Source organism: Chelonia mydas, chromosome 4 (assembly GCF_015237465.2).
Source record: "Chelonia mydas isolate rCheMyd1 chromosome 4, rCheMyd1.pri.v2, whole genome shotgun sequence".
Taxonomy (NCBI): Eukaryota; Metazoa; Chordata; order Testudines; family Cheloniidae; genus Chelonia; species Chelonia mydas.
Genome location: NC_057852.1, coordinates 132,607,123 through 132,620,239, shown reverse-complemented (window position 1 = coordinate 132,620,239; position 13,117 = coordinate 132,607,123). Strand labels below are relative to the sequence as shown.

The 13,117-nt window shown below is 42.8% G+C and overlaps 1 long non-coding RNA gene across 1 annotated transcript in view; it reads left to right on the top strand.

Moving 5' to 3' along the window:
- The first annotated feature begins 1,218 nt into the window (after positions 1–1,218).
- The window catches only part of LOC119566154, a 112,986-nt gene continuing 101,087 nt past the window's right edge, over positions 1,219–13,117 (top strand). Inside the window, exons 1-2 of the long non-coding RNA XR_005225262.2 lie at positions 1,219–1,366; positions 3,145–3,199. This is a non-coding gene — a long non-coding RNA (uncharacterized LOC119566154). The remainder of the gene's footprint in view (positions 1,367–3,144; positions 3,200–13,117) is intronic.

The following is a 13,117-nucleotide window of genomic DNA, read 5'->3' as shown; positions in this document are numbered from 1 at the left end:
TAATGTAGTTTTCATTATAATATTGGCTGAGTGTATAACAAGTTTCATGTTTGCTATGTCCCAAGTTAATGAGGAATCGAGACACTGAGATTCGACAGTGAGCTGAATCTACCTGAGTCATGTCAGTACATATATCTGGGGCTTTATTGCTCAGGTTTCCCCAGTATGCTTATTCACATGCATACAGAGAGAATACAGAAAAGAGCCACATCAATGATTTGAGAGCTGGAGAAAATGCCTTACAGAAGACTTAAGTGGCTGAATTTGTTTATCAAAAAGATCGAGAGGTTCTTCGTGGGAAGAAAATAGTGGATGCCAGGGCCAACCAGAGTGGGGCCAGGAGGCCCATTTGGCCTGGGCCTCAAGCTCAAAGGAGGCCTCAGATTTAGACACTTGTTAATTTTTTGGCATCTGATAAGTTTCGCAACTTGCTTTTATGCGCATGATTTTTCCTCAATAATTAGTGCATGTGCACAGGGAAAGGCTAGAAAAGCATTTGTTCAATAAAACAATATTCAGATTATGTCTCACTCTCTTTTTTTGGCACCTTATTTTGTTTTCATGTGTCGTCATTTTTTATTTTTATTATGGCTAGGGGCCTCAAAAGCTGGAAGTGGCCCGGGCCTCTGTGGGCCTCTGAGAGGGCTTGGGGGGTGCGAAAGCATTCTTTAATCTAACAGGAAAAGTCATAACCAGAACCAATGGCTGCAAGTTAAAATCAGACAAATTCAAATCAGAAATAAGGCATACATTTTTAACAGTGAGGGGCACTAACCCTTGAAACTAAGTATCAAAGGAAATGGTGGATGGATCCTCCATCCCTGGGTGTCTTGAAATCAAGGCGGGATTCCTTTCTGAAAGACATGCTTTAGCAAGTTACTGGGCTCAATACAGGAGCAATGGGGTGAAATTCTTTGGCTTCTGTTATATAGGAAGTCAGACTAGAGGAGGTAGTGGTCCCTTCTGGCCTTAAACCTCTGTGAAATCACACAGCATTGACTAAATTCCCAAAGTCCTGCCCTAGCATGCACTGGGTGAAATTTCAAACGGAGGATAGATTATCTAGGATCAGTGTCATTTTGTGTGGTTGGTGCAAAGTTCTGGGCCCTGAAATAGAGTGTAGAGACCCCATGTTGTGGCAGCCAGGAAGGAGTTAATAGATGAGCCAGTTACCTTTCCAGCTGCGACTGACTAGCCAATTAACCCCAGCTGGGATAAAAGACAGCAGCTGAGGCAGTGCAGGGTGATTGAGAAAGTACACCAGTAACAAGCTGGGTAAAAGATACATTGAGAAATGCTACTGAAATGCCAAGGTGAGATAGCTTGAGACTACAGCTCTGGGACAGACACCTACAAACAGGCAAAGGTAGGAGTGAGAAATCTGCTTAGGCAAAGATTGTAACTTGCCAGACATAGTTTTAGTCTTAGAAATGTATTTTTACGTTTACTTTACTACACTACCCCCTGCTAATATAACAAACATCCATAAGTAAGAGTGCCAGGAAAGGATAGTTTAATAAAGGGGCATGTGGAGAAGGATGGGCTGAGGGAGTTCAAATTGTGGTGTTTAGTCTTTGATGTATTATAGCTGTGATTTGTAGCAAGGTGTGTGCCGGTGGGTGGAGAATTAAGGGGTATTTACTGAGTTTTGTTATTGCTGAGCTGTGTGAGAACTCCTGACACACTTGTCGGCTTTGCCAGTAAACTCTTCAAAGCTCTGCCAGTCCAGATTTTGCTTTGCGGGTAACAGTGAATCCCAATTTCCCAAGGATGTCTCCCTGCAGTGTCCAGGCCTTTCCTGGAAAACTCTCAAACATTATTAATCTTGTTGCTCCTTTAAAGAGACAATACACTGCAATTCACTAATTTAACTGGAGTTTGACAAACACTCATTTCAGTTTTCAGAGTAGCAGCCGTGTTAGTCTGTATTCACAAAAAGAAAAGGAGTACTTGTGGCACCTTAGAGACTAACAAATTTATTTGAGCATAAGCTTTCGTGAGCTACAGCTCACTTCATCGGATGCATTCAGTGGAAAATACAGTGGGGAGATTTGTATACATAGAGAACATGAAACAATGGGTGTTACCATCACTCTCGTTACAGTGTGTATGGTAACACCCATTGTTTCATGTTCTCTATGTATATAAATCTCCCCACTGTATTTTCCACTGAATGCATCCGATGAAGTGAGCTGTAGCTCACGAAAGTTTATGCTCAAATAAATTTGTTAGTCTCTAAGGTGACACAAGTACTCCTTTTCTTTTTACTCATTTCAGTCACAGCACTGAACTGGTTTATAGTGAAAGTAAAGTGAGTTTATTAAACAGTCATAGGTTTAAGTGATACCAAGTATAAGGAATAAGGATAGAAATGGTTACAAACAAACAAAAGTAAAAATACATTTCTAAGACTAAAATTCTCCTCCCCTACCCCTTTGTTCTTATAATCAGTAAACCTTTGGAATCTATTCTTTGAGAAGTGTACTTGATACAGTTTTATAATGGTGATATTGTATATAAGCAGTTGAATCCACTGATTGTGTCATTTAAAGTTCAGACCCCTGTCTTCATAGCCATCTGTTACCCTGGATTTGAGGGGTGTGTACCCCAGAATATGATCAAGCTAATTGCAACCATATTATGTGCATTCAGCCACCATGAATTAATACAATAACTCGGTACTATGTGGTGTTCTAATTTGAAAGCAGGCTTTTAGAGACAAGGTCAAAACTATCTGGCAGTTTCTGCTAATCAGAATGGGAGGAGGGGAGAGAATAATGGACAAAAACCTTGAATTTGGGTGCCTTTGATATAGAAGTGTTATGATTAAGATTGTTAGGAATGTTAAGTAGTTTATTGAAAGTTAGGAAACGTGGTGGTTTGGTAGTGGCCACTATGACTTGTGTTTTTTATAAATTAGTTATAAAAGACTAGCTAATATAGTGTACTTTGGCACAGTCCTCTGAAGCTTTCTTGAGATGTTTTTCCTGACACCTTTCCTCCCTGGCAGGTAAGCAACTGGCCACTGAGAACCTGCAGTTAATAACTCAATACCATTCCAGATTTTAGATAAACATTTGTGTGCTTAAATCCAATAAACTGCAGTTTTAGATTAATGCAAGTAAGCATGCTCCATCTTTTCAGATGGAATTGCTGTGTTCCTATTGATTTACTCCTGAGACTGCCTGGAGTGAAACAGGTAAGTTACCACTGCTGTGGGTTCTGAAAACTGTGGGTAACATCTCCCTCATTTGTTAAGCTGATGGCTTTGTTCTATGTAAATATAACTTCATTGCCTCTGCCTGATGACTAGGCTGGTCAGACAAGCAAATACACAGTCCTTTGTGCAAGCCAGACTCTGATTATCCATTGCCTGTCAAACATATTTTAAGAACACAATTCTAGCACATATTTATAACTTTGTATACACATTGTACCTATATCACACAAGAATACTACTACACACAAGAATACTAATCCGTGAGTTACTAGTTTTCCAGTGAGGTGACATGCCACTTTTTGGGTATCTAGCATGACAACCGTGTTAGGTATAGTGAGTATGTTAGGCCTGAAGAGTTGCTGAGAGTGTAGCAAACCACTGGTGGGCCTCTGTGCCACAAACAGGTAAAGACTGATTAAACGTAAAATAACTAAATCCATCACTGTCTCCTAGTTCCACGCACCACAATAAAACAATCCATTCTTTGAGCAAGCTGGATTGAAAGCTTTTACCAGTGTTCCTTCAAATAATCCAGATCTAATAAGTGAACAGAAATTAATGTGGATTTGTTCATATCATTTGAGATTCTTGGAAGGCCCATGCCTCGGAAGGTTCTGTTGTGACTGTAAGGATTGCTAGAGGAGGGTGAAAAAACTTTATCCAGAAAATGTAGCACACTGTTTAAGAACATGGCATTTCAGTACTAACTAGGCAGGAATCACATTTAGATTCATTTCACTGAAATTTAATTTTACAAAAACACTAATCCAAAGCAGTTTAGAACGAAGTTGGAGGTGACAGCCTCAAGGATAAACAGAAGGCATTTAAAAGACTGGTAATGCATTCACAGTGAGGTTATTTGGCATGTTAAAATAAAAAAAAACTAAATGAAATTTAAATATAAAGCAAATGCAAAACAGAATCCAGTGGTTGAGGATTAAATCCTGCGGAATCTATAGGGGGCAAAAAACCCTCAACTGACTTAAATTGTGGTTTTGTTTTGCCTGAATAAGAGATTAGTTTGGCCAGAGATTTCTATTTAAGCTAATTGGTACAAATACCTCTGGCAGTTACAACATACCTATGATGCGGTGTACAGAACCCACAACAGTAGCAGCTGTGAACGGCTTAGTAAATGAAGCATTTACCTTTCCAACTGTGAGTAAGTGGCTGGTTGGAGACAGCTGGGATAAAAAGCTACAGCTTAGGCAGGGAAGGGTGGTTGCCGGAGGGTCCCTGTAGTAAGAGGAATGTAGGAAGAGGGCCTGAAACATAAGCCCATGTCTCAGAGAGCTGGTGTGAGGCCTGAGGCCTGGGCTAAAGTAATGGTCAAAACTTGCTAATATTAACAAGTTAAGTTGTGAGCAAGAGGCAGGCCCTGCTCACAGAATCTAGCAAGAACAGGGCTGATACTGCAGAAGCACACATTCCTAAGTAGTGCTAGGCATAAGAATATATATGCAAATACATTCCAGAAAGGTGGTATGAGAACGCATTGATACCAAACACATCCCCCAAAGATAACAAGGACATACTCACCCATCCTGAAGATAAAGTCAGGACGACAGCATGATGGATAGACATGTTTTGATCAAACCAATGTACAAGGCAATGGGTGTCAACCTAATACATCGGGGCAGTATGTAGCTTGTTTGTATCTGTGTATAAAGATGTATCTCTGAGGGAGTGTCTTTGGCCAGCCGAGGGGGCAGTGGAAAGTCCAGCCACTGACAGCTGTGTCCATTGTCATGGGCATACCTGTTCTAATATAACTGTAGACATTGATCTGGGGAGACAGGACCATGCTTCATTAACAATAAACTTGGCTTGGTGCCTTCGCACCTTAACTGATTTTGTGGCCATTGGATGGTTCGCTCGAGGTCTGCCGTGCCAGCTGTCTACGTAGAGCTGGGATGGCATATGGAGGGAACATGCACGCAGCCGAACATAGAATCATAGAATATCAGGGTTGGAAGGGACCCCAGAAGGTCATCTTGTCCAACCCCCGGCTCGAAGCAGGACCAAGTCCCAGTTAAATCATCCCAGCCAGGGCTTTGTCAAGCCTGACCTTAAAAACCTCTAAGGAAGGAGATTCTACCACCTCCCTAGGTAACGCATTCCAGTGTTTCACCACCCTCTTAGTGAAAAAGTTTTTCCTAATATCCAATCTAAACCTCCCCCATTGCAACTTGAGACCATTACTCCTCGTTCTGTCATCTGCTACCATTGAGAACAGTCTAGAGCCTAGACTTCTAAACATCTGACGACACTCCCCAGCAACGTACTGGGAAAAACCTGCATGAGGAGTCAGGCTTCCAGGGAGAGGGAGCCAGAGAGTACAGCTCTATGAAGGATGCCTGCAAGCGGGCACCAGTAGGAACAGCCTAGGGAAGCAGCAAGGGATCTTAAGAAACAGTCCTTGGCTGCCAGGATCTCTGAGCTGGAATGGGGAGGCCAAAGTTCCCCTATCACTTCCCACCCGACAGGAGTAAAAGTGAGAGCTCCTGTGTGCAAAGGGATAAGGGCTATTAAGTCTTCAGCACCAACCTGGAGCTCAACATAAGCTCACTGGATACTTTTTCTGTTTGAACTTTCTTGGTTACCCTGCAAGGGGCAAGATTACGAGCTAGCCAGCCAGAGTTTCTGAGAAGGGGTAGATTGCCATGAGCCTGGAGAGTGATGACCAGTGGGGGAGAGAAGGGAGGTGACAAACACTGCTGTGCTGGCTTGGCCACAAGGGGATGCACTGATCAGTGAGTGACCCTGCGACAGTACCTTATTTCACCATAGTATCCCTTTTGGCTCTAAGGTTGCAATTAGGAAAGTCAAGAAGGTATAATAGTAGCACCTAGCTCTTGTAATGCTTTTCATCTGTAGTTTTTCAAGTGCCTTACAAAAGAGATCAGTATCATTACTGACCATTATCTTAATGGATTGGCAATGGGATTGAGCCTCTCAATTGTGGAACAGAAACGTATTTCTGTCTAATGGCAGTTCCCTGGCTTTTTTGATTATAGCTGAGCTGCTTCGTAATAGTGACCATAACATTTAACATCTGCGGGAGGGGTGACACCACAATAGCCCACCAAAGTCGCATTTCATTTTTGTTTAGTTCACCTTCCTGAAATTAAAGTTTGTTAAATAGAAATTAAAGGTACAGTGCCAAAAATGAAATCCCTGCAAGATGCATGGACATTTTTAAAGACACCATGATAGAGGCTCAATTTAAATGTATACCCGCAAATTAAAAAAACAGAGAACCAAAAAAGTGCCACCATGGCTGAACAACAAAGTAAGAGGCCGTTAGAGACAAAAAGGCATCCTTTAAAATGTGGCAGTTAAATCCTCTTGAGGAAAATAGAAAGGAGCATAAATTCTGGCACCCAACTATTAAAAAAAAAAAAACGTAGGAAGGGCAAAAAAGAATTTGAAGAACAGATAGCCAAAGACTCAAAGTAATCGAAAGCTTTTTTTCTAAGTACTTCAGAAGCAGGAAGCTTGCTAAACAACCAGTGGGGCCACTGGATGATCAAGAGGCTAAAGGAGAACTCGGGGAAGACAAGACCATTGCACAGAAACTAAATTAATTCTTTTCATTGGTCTTCACAGCTGAGGATGTCAGGGAGATCCCCAAACCTGAGTCATTCTTTTTAAGGTGACAAATCTGAGGAACTGTCCCAGATTGAGGTGTCTTTAATTTATGCATTTGTTCCAAAACCACCTCTAAAAAGTAATGAAGTCATCAGGACTAGATGGTATTCACCCTAGAGTTCTGAAGGAACTCAAATGTGAAATTTCAGAATTTCTAATTGTGATATGTAACCATCATTTAAATCCACTTCTGCACCAATGACTGGAGGATAGCTAATGTGATGCCAATTTTTAAAAAAGTCTCCAGAGGTGATCCCAGCAATTATAGGCCGGTAAGATTAATTTCAGTACTGGGCAAATTGATTAAAACTATAGTAAAGAACAGAATTGTCAGACACATAGATTAATACGATTTATTGGGGGAAGAGTCAACATGGTTTTGTAAAGGGAAATCATGCCTCACTAATCTACTAGAATTCTTTGAGGGGCTCAACAAGCATGTGAAAAAGGGTGATCCAGTGGATATCATGTACTTAGATTTTCAGAAAGCCTTTGACAAGGTCCCTCACCAAAGGCTCTTAAGCAAAGTAAGCTGTCATGGGATAAGAGGGCAGATCCTCTCATGGATTGGTTAATGGTTAAAAGACAGTAAACAAAGGGTAGGAATAAATGCTCAGCTCTCAGAATGTACAGAGGTAAATATTGGTGTCCCCCAGGGGTCTGTACTGGGACCAGTCCTATTCAACGTATTCATAAATGATCTGAAAAAAGGGGTAAACAGTGAGGTGGCAAAATGTTGATACAAAACTTCTCAAGATATTTAAATCCAAAGCAGACTGTGAAGAGCTACAAAAGGCTCTCATGGTGACTGAACAACAAAATGGCAGATGAAATTCAAGGTTGATAAATGCAAAGTAATGCACATTGGAAAGCATAATCCCTACTATACATATAAAATGATGGGGTCTAAATGAGCTGTTACCACTCAAGAATGAGATCTTGAACTCATTGTGGATAGTTCTCTGAAAACATTTGCTCAATGTGCAGTGGCAGTCAAAAAAGCAAACAATGCTAGGAATCATTAGGAAAAAGATAGATAATAAGACAGAAAATATCATTGCCTCTATAAATCCATGGTACACCCACATCTTGAATACTGCGTGCAGATGTGGTCACCCCATCTCAAAAAGACATATTGGGGTTGGAAAAGATACAGAAAAGGGCAACAAAAATGATTAGGGGTATGGAACAGCTTTCATATGAGAAGAAATTAATAAGACTGGGACTTTTCTCTTTGGAAAAGAGATGATTGAGGGGGGATATGATAGAGGTCTATAAAACCATGCCTGGTGTGGAGAAGGTAAATAAGGAAGTGTTTATTCCTTCCCATAACACAAAAACTAGGGGGTCACCAAATGAAATTAATAGACAGCAGGTTAAAACAAACAAAAGGAGGTATTTGCTGTGTGATCTGAGATCTTCAGGTAACTGGTGCTGGACTACACCTAAGTATCAATAGTAGTAATACTCATTTGGTTTTATTACCAACGAAATTGTGTCTCAGGTTGTCCTGAGAAGAGAACTTGAACAAAGAAAGCAAATGATTCCTTTCTCTGAGGCTCCTTGCAGCTTTTCTTCTCTTTCCTCTGACTCAGGCTTTGGCCTCCTCCGAAAGAGACTGGGAGGGACAGATATGGAATAGGAGTCACCCAAAACAGTTGTGCAGTAGAACCAATGTTCAAGCTACTGGCCCTTCTGCCTTCAGTTTGCATTTGCTCTCTACAGCCCAGCTGTCTCCACGCTGAGGCAGGGAAGATGCAATCTGATCCTATTAGTGATTCTGAATGCTGATCTTGATATAGGTTCCAAAGCAACCTGGGTCAGCGAGCTGGGGAACCAGATCGCGTATCTTGATTAGCATTTGTATGGATTTGCATTTACAGTAGAACAGGCAAAGCAATAAGCCATTCCATAAATAAGTGAATGATGCACATGTACAGCACTGTAACTGATTAAAATCAGTGGTTATTGCCAATGTCTAAGTTAAAAATCACATCCTGAATTGTCCTCCTCCTTGCACGCTTACATTACAGTGTAATGTCAGCTTCCATCTTGCTGCAATGATAAGCAGGAAGACCTACAACTGGGGCCAGATTCTTGCTGCTTTCAATGGATTTGCACCCACTTGCACCAGCTGAGAATCTGTCCCCCTGGAATTTAAATACCTTGAGATGGGTAAGATTTGGACATGGCCTATTGTTTCTACTATTCTAATACATGATCCAAGCAGAATGCTAGGCTCTCGTCAGACAAGTCTAAAGACAGGGTGCCTGCATCTTTAAATAGACCCTTCAGAACAGGGCTTACAGAGCCAGAAATAGAATTAAATGGAGGCTCCTGGACTCTTGCACCAGAGAGAAGATAGAATAATGTGGTTCTAAGTAGGTTAAATCCAGGCATGTGTCACTAGCTTGCTTTCACAAAGAGAGCCTGTGGGCTAATGGGTCATGTTCTGCCACCCACCTAATTTCCTTAGCGGGTTTTCCAGCGGTAACCCCAGACACTCCATGGTAAGTGTCCCATCCATAAAGGATATGGGCCTGTTACAGCCATCAATTGAGAGTCAGGCTCTTTGAGGGGATTGTTACTGGCCCAGCTTTACACCTCACTCAGTGGCTCTCCAATGGAATTGAGCTCATGACACTCCTGCTAGGAAGCATGAGTATCTCTCTAGCATTCCCTCAAAAGCCAAGCACTCGAGTTGAGAGCTGTAACAGGCTCAAATCCTTTGCGGACTGGACACAAAGGGGAGAGACACTGCTGAGTGGGTTACATGGGCACACACTGGACGCCCCGCAACATCTTGATACATCCATTGCAAGATATTGTCCCTGTAATGTTTCCTGGCAGGCCTTTCCAGGATGTGCTTAACTTAGCCAGCAGCTTCAGTTGCGCACAGATCTTGTACAGAGCCTCTCTTGGCTCAAAAGTAGCCCCAGTCAATGCTGCATAGGCATCAGGAGCGATAGGCTAAATAGATCAGAAAAAAAAAAGGCTTTCCTGGACCTTTGCTTGTTTCTAAGGCTAACTGAAAACTCAGTATTCTCAGTTGGGTACAGATAACTTCCAACATGCCCAAACTTTGATTCTTATTTATTATGCAAAAAGAAAAGGAGTACTTGTGGCACCTTAGAGACTAACCAATTTATTTAAGCATAAGCTTTCGTGAGCTACAGCATCCGATGAAGTGAGCTGTAGCTCACGACAGCTTATGCTCAAATAAATTGGTTGGTCTCTAAGGTGCCGCAAGTACTCCTTTTCTTTTTGCGAATACAGACTAACACGGCTGTTACTCTGAAACCTGTTATTTATTATGATAGCCCCTAAAAGCCCCCATCAAAGACTAAGACCCCATCGCGGTAGGCATTGTACAATCACAAAATAATGGCCCCTGCCCCAAAGAGCTTACTATTTAAGTATAAGAGGAGACAACAACTGGATACAGACAGATGGAGTACAAGGAAACAAAACATGAGATAGCACGATTGGCAGTGATCTCAGTACACCAACAGTCTGGCCCTTCTCCAGTAATTTTTTTATAAACCTTGTGGCAAAGGAGATTTTTAATGAAAGATAATGAGTGAGTCTTCTCTCAGGTGTGAGGAGCAGCAAGGGAGAAAGCACAAAGGTTCTTGGTTTGACAGTCTTAATCAGTGGTCTTTAAATGAGGTCTTTCAAATCCAAATCTGGGTCCCTATCTCAATTTTGTGAATTGTCCGAGTCTTTCTAGCGTCCCTTACCAAAACCTACATCCAAACACGCACTAATTTTGGGATGTCTGCAATCTTGATCTGTGTTGCAGCTTCAGCTTATCTCAGGTTATTTCCAGGTGGAACCAAGTCAATAAGTTTTAAAAAACACTTGGAGAAACACCATTTTTGTGTGCGTGCCAGCAGGTACTGGAAAGGCCACTGTTGGGTGATTATAGAGGGACTCTTCTGAATAACTCATGAAGGTGAAGAGTAAACCATGACAATATTCCAACTCTAGCTGTAATGATTTGTAAATCCAAATAGTAGATCAGATTCCATTTTCAAAGTAACTTCTGCTAGGAAAGAGGCCAGATCCTCACTTGTTTCAAATCTGTCCAGAACTACTCAAATTAAGGAAACCCACTCTGTTTTTAGAAGGAAGCTAAGACCTTTGTTTACATTCCAAAGTTCACAGAATCAAAGGCCATGTCTTGGTGTGTGAGAATTCTGAACACTGGCCTGTATCCTTCAAGTTGTATGCCCCTGCTTTGTCCCATTGACTTCACCTGCTCAGAAGTCCACTTGCATTTAACAGCTTGCAAGATGAGAACCCTAGTTTGTTCATTTGCATTAGCATCGGGAAGCTGTTTGTTATGCTCTTATGTCTTCATTAAAAATGAATTAGCAGCATGGTAAAATATTAGAGCGCTATTTTTATCTAAATGCAGCATTGCTGGATGTTTTCCTTAACTTCTGGGAAAGTGTTTATAATAGACCATGATACTTTGAAAGGTAATTGAATTTACGGTTCATGTAATTTGACCATAAACTATCCTTTGTGGGAGGAATTTACTTACTGATAAATTGACCAACTAATTGCTTTTTGCTGAAGTTGTGTCATTTGTTCTGCATGCCAAGTTGCAATTTCTCTCTTTAAAAGTCATACTTGCCCTTAGCATGAGAATAATTTGCCATATTTACAAGAGCATGACTGCCTGTTATCCAGATGCATTAACATTTCCCTAGCAGCTTAAAAACAATAAGTTCAAGAGTAGCTTTTTAAATTTTTTTCCTGAGCCTGCTTTGCTCTCCCAGGCTGACCTCCGTAATTAAAGCTAAATGATTTTCTACTCTGAATGCCAAGTGCACTTGAGATCCTGACACTTGCCACGTGTTTTGGTGAACAGGTGTTCACCTTTCCATTTACAGCTTTGTAGAAAGACCACCCTATCACAGCCTGTTTTACCTGTGGGCTTTAACGTTAGGAACCTCTAGCAGACCCAGATTCCATTGTGTGCTTTTGATCAACAATATGTCTGTGGTAAGGTGGTCGTTCTAGAGAGCTATAAATGGAAAGGGAGGCTGGTCCTGCGGTTGCATCATTGGTATGGGATTCTAGACAGTAGAGTTCAAGTCCTGGCTTTGCCACAAACTTCCTACATGGCCCTGAACCAATCAGCTCCCCTCCATGCCTTAATTTCCCCATATATAAATTGGAAATAATAGTACCTACTGTGTCATGTCTACCTAGAATGAAATGTCTTTGGAACAGTATTCCTGAGGGCATTCTGCATATAACGTTTTAAAATTGTGTCAATGAATAAGTGCAGAGGCTCCGGCAGGGAGCACAGGCCATTGGCTGCACGAAGGTAGGAGACCTCCCTGCAACCTCCCCGGGAGACAGACTCGGTGGTGAGGCTGCACCTGACCTGACACAGCACAAGGCCTGGGCCTGCCCCTCTGTGCCTTGCGAACCAGGTGTGGGGCAGGCAGGCTCAACCAGGCAGTGTGGAGGGGCTCACTGTGGGGGGGATCAGGTGTGGAGTGAGAGGATTGTGTGTGGCACAATCTGGGTGCAGACAGCTCAGTGGTTGTGTGTGTGTGGGGGGGTCCTAGGTGTGGGGTATCTGGATGCGCAGATGCTTATGGAGGATGGGGTTCCAGGTTCAGGGTCAATGGGACTCTACAGGGGTTTCCAGGTGAAAGTGGTTGGGGCTCAGTGAGGGTCTCAGAAGGGAGGGTCTGAGTACTGGGGGAGTGGGGATTGGTAGGCCTGGGTGCAGCTAGTTGGGGGTCAGTGGTGTGGGGGTTCAGGGTGGTGCAGGGGGTGAGGCTCAACAGGATGGGGGTTTGAGTGCAGGGAGCTCAGTGGGTGCAGGGGTGGGGGTCTGGAGGCAGGGGGTCTGCATGTAGGGGGCTTCAGATGCAGGGGTTGCGGTTCAGTGGGGTAGGGTTTGGGTATGAAGGGCTAGGGAGGTTCTGGCTGTATGGGGTGAGGCTTGGCAGGGGTGTCTGGGCATGGGAGATCTGGATGCACTGGGCTTGAGCAAATGGGGGAACAGCTCCCCATACAGTGATCCCTCCCCCCGCAGCTGAGGAGCAATGGGGGCAGGAAACAGGGGAGGATGCTAAGCTTCCTGCAGCTGGGGGAGGTTTCTGGGGGTGGGTCTGACACAGCCCCAGCCACTCCTTGCAGGGGAAGAGGAAGTCCCGTCCTTTCCTGCCTCCAGCCCAGCCAGGAGTAGCAGCTGATCCCGGCTAAGAGTAGGAGTCA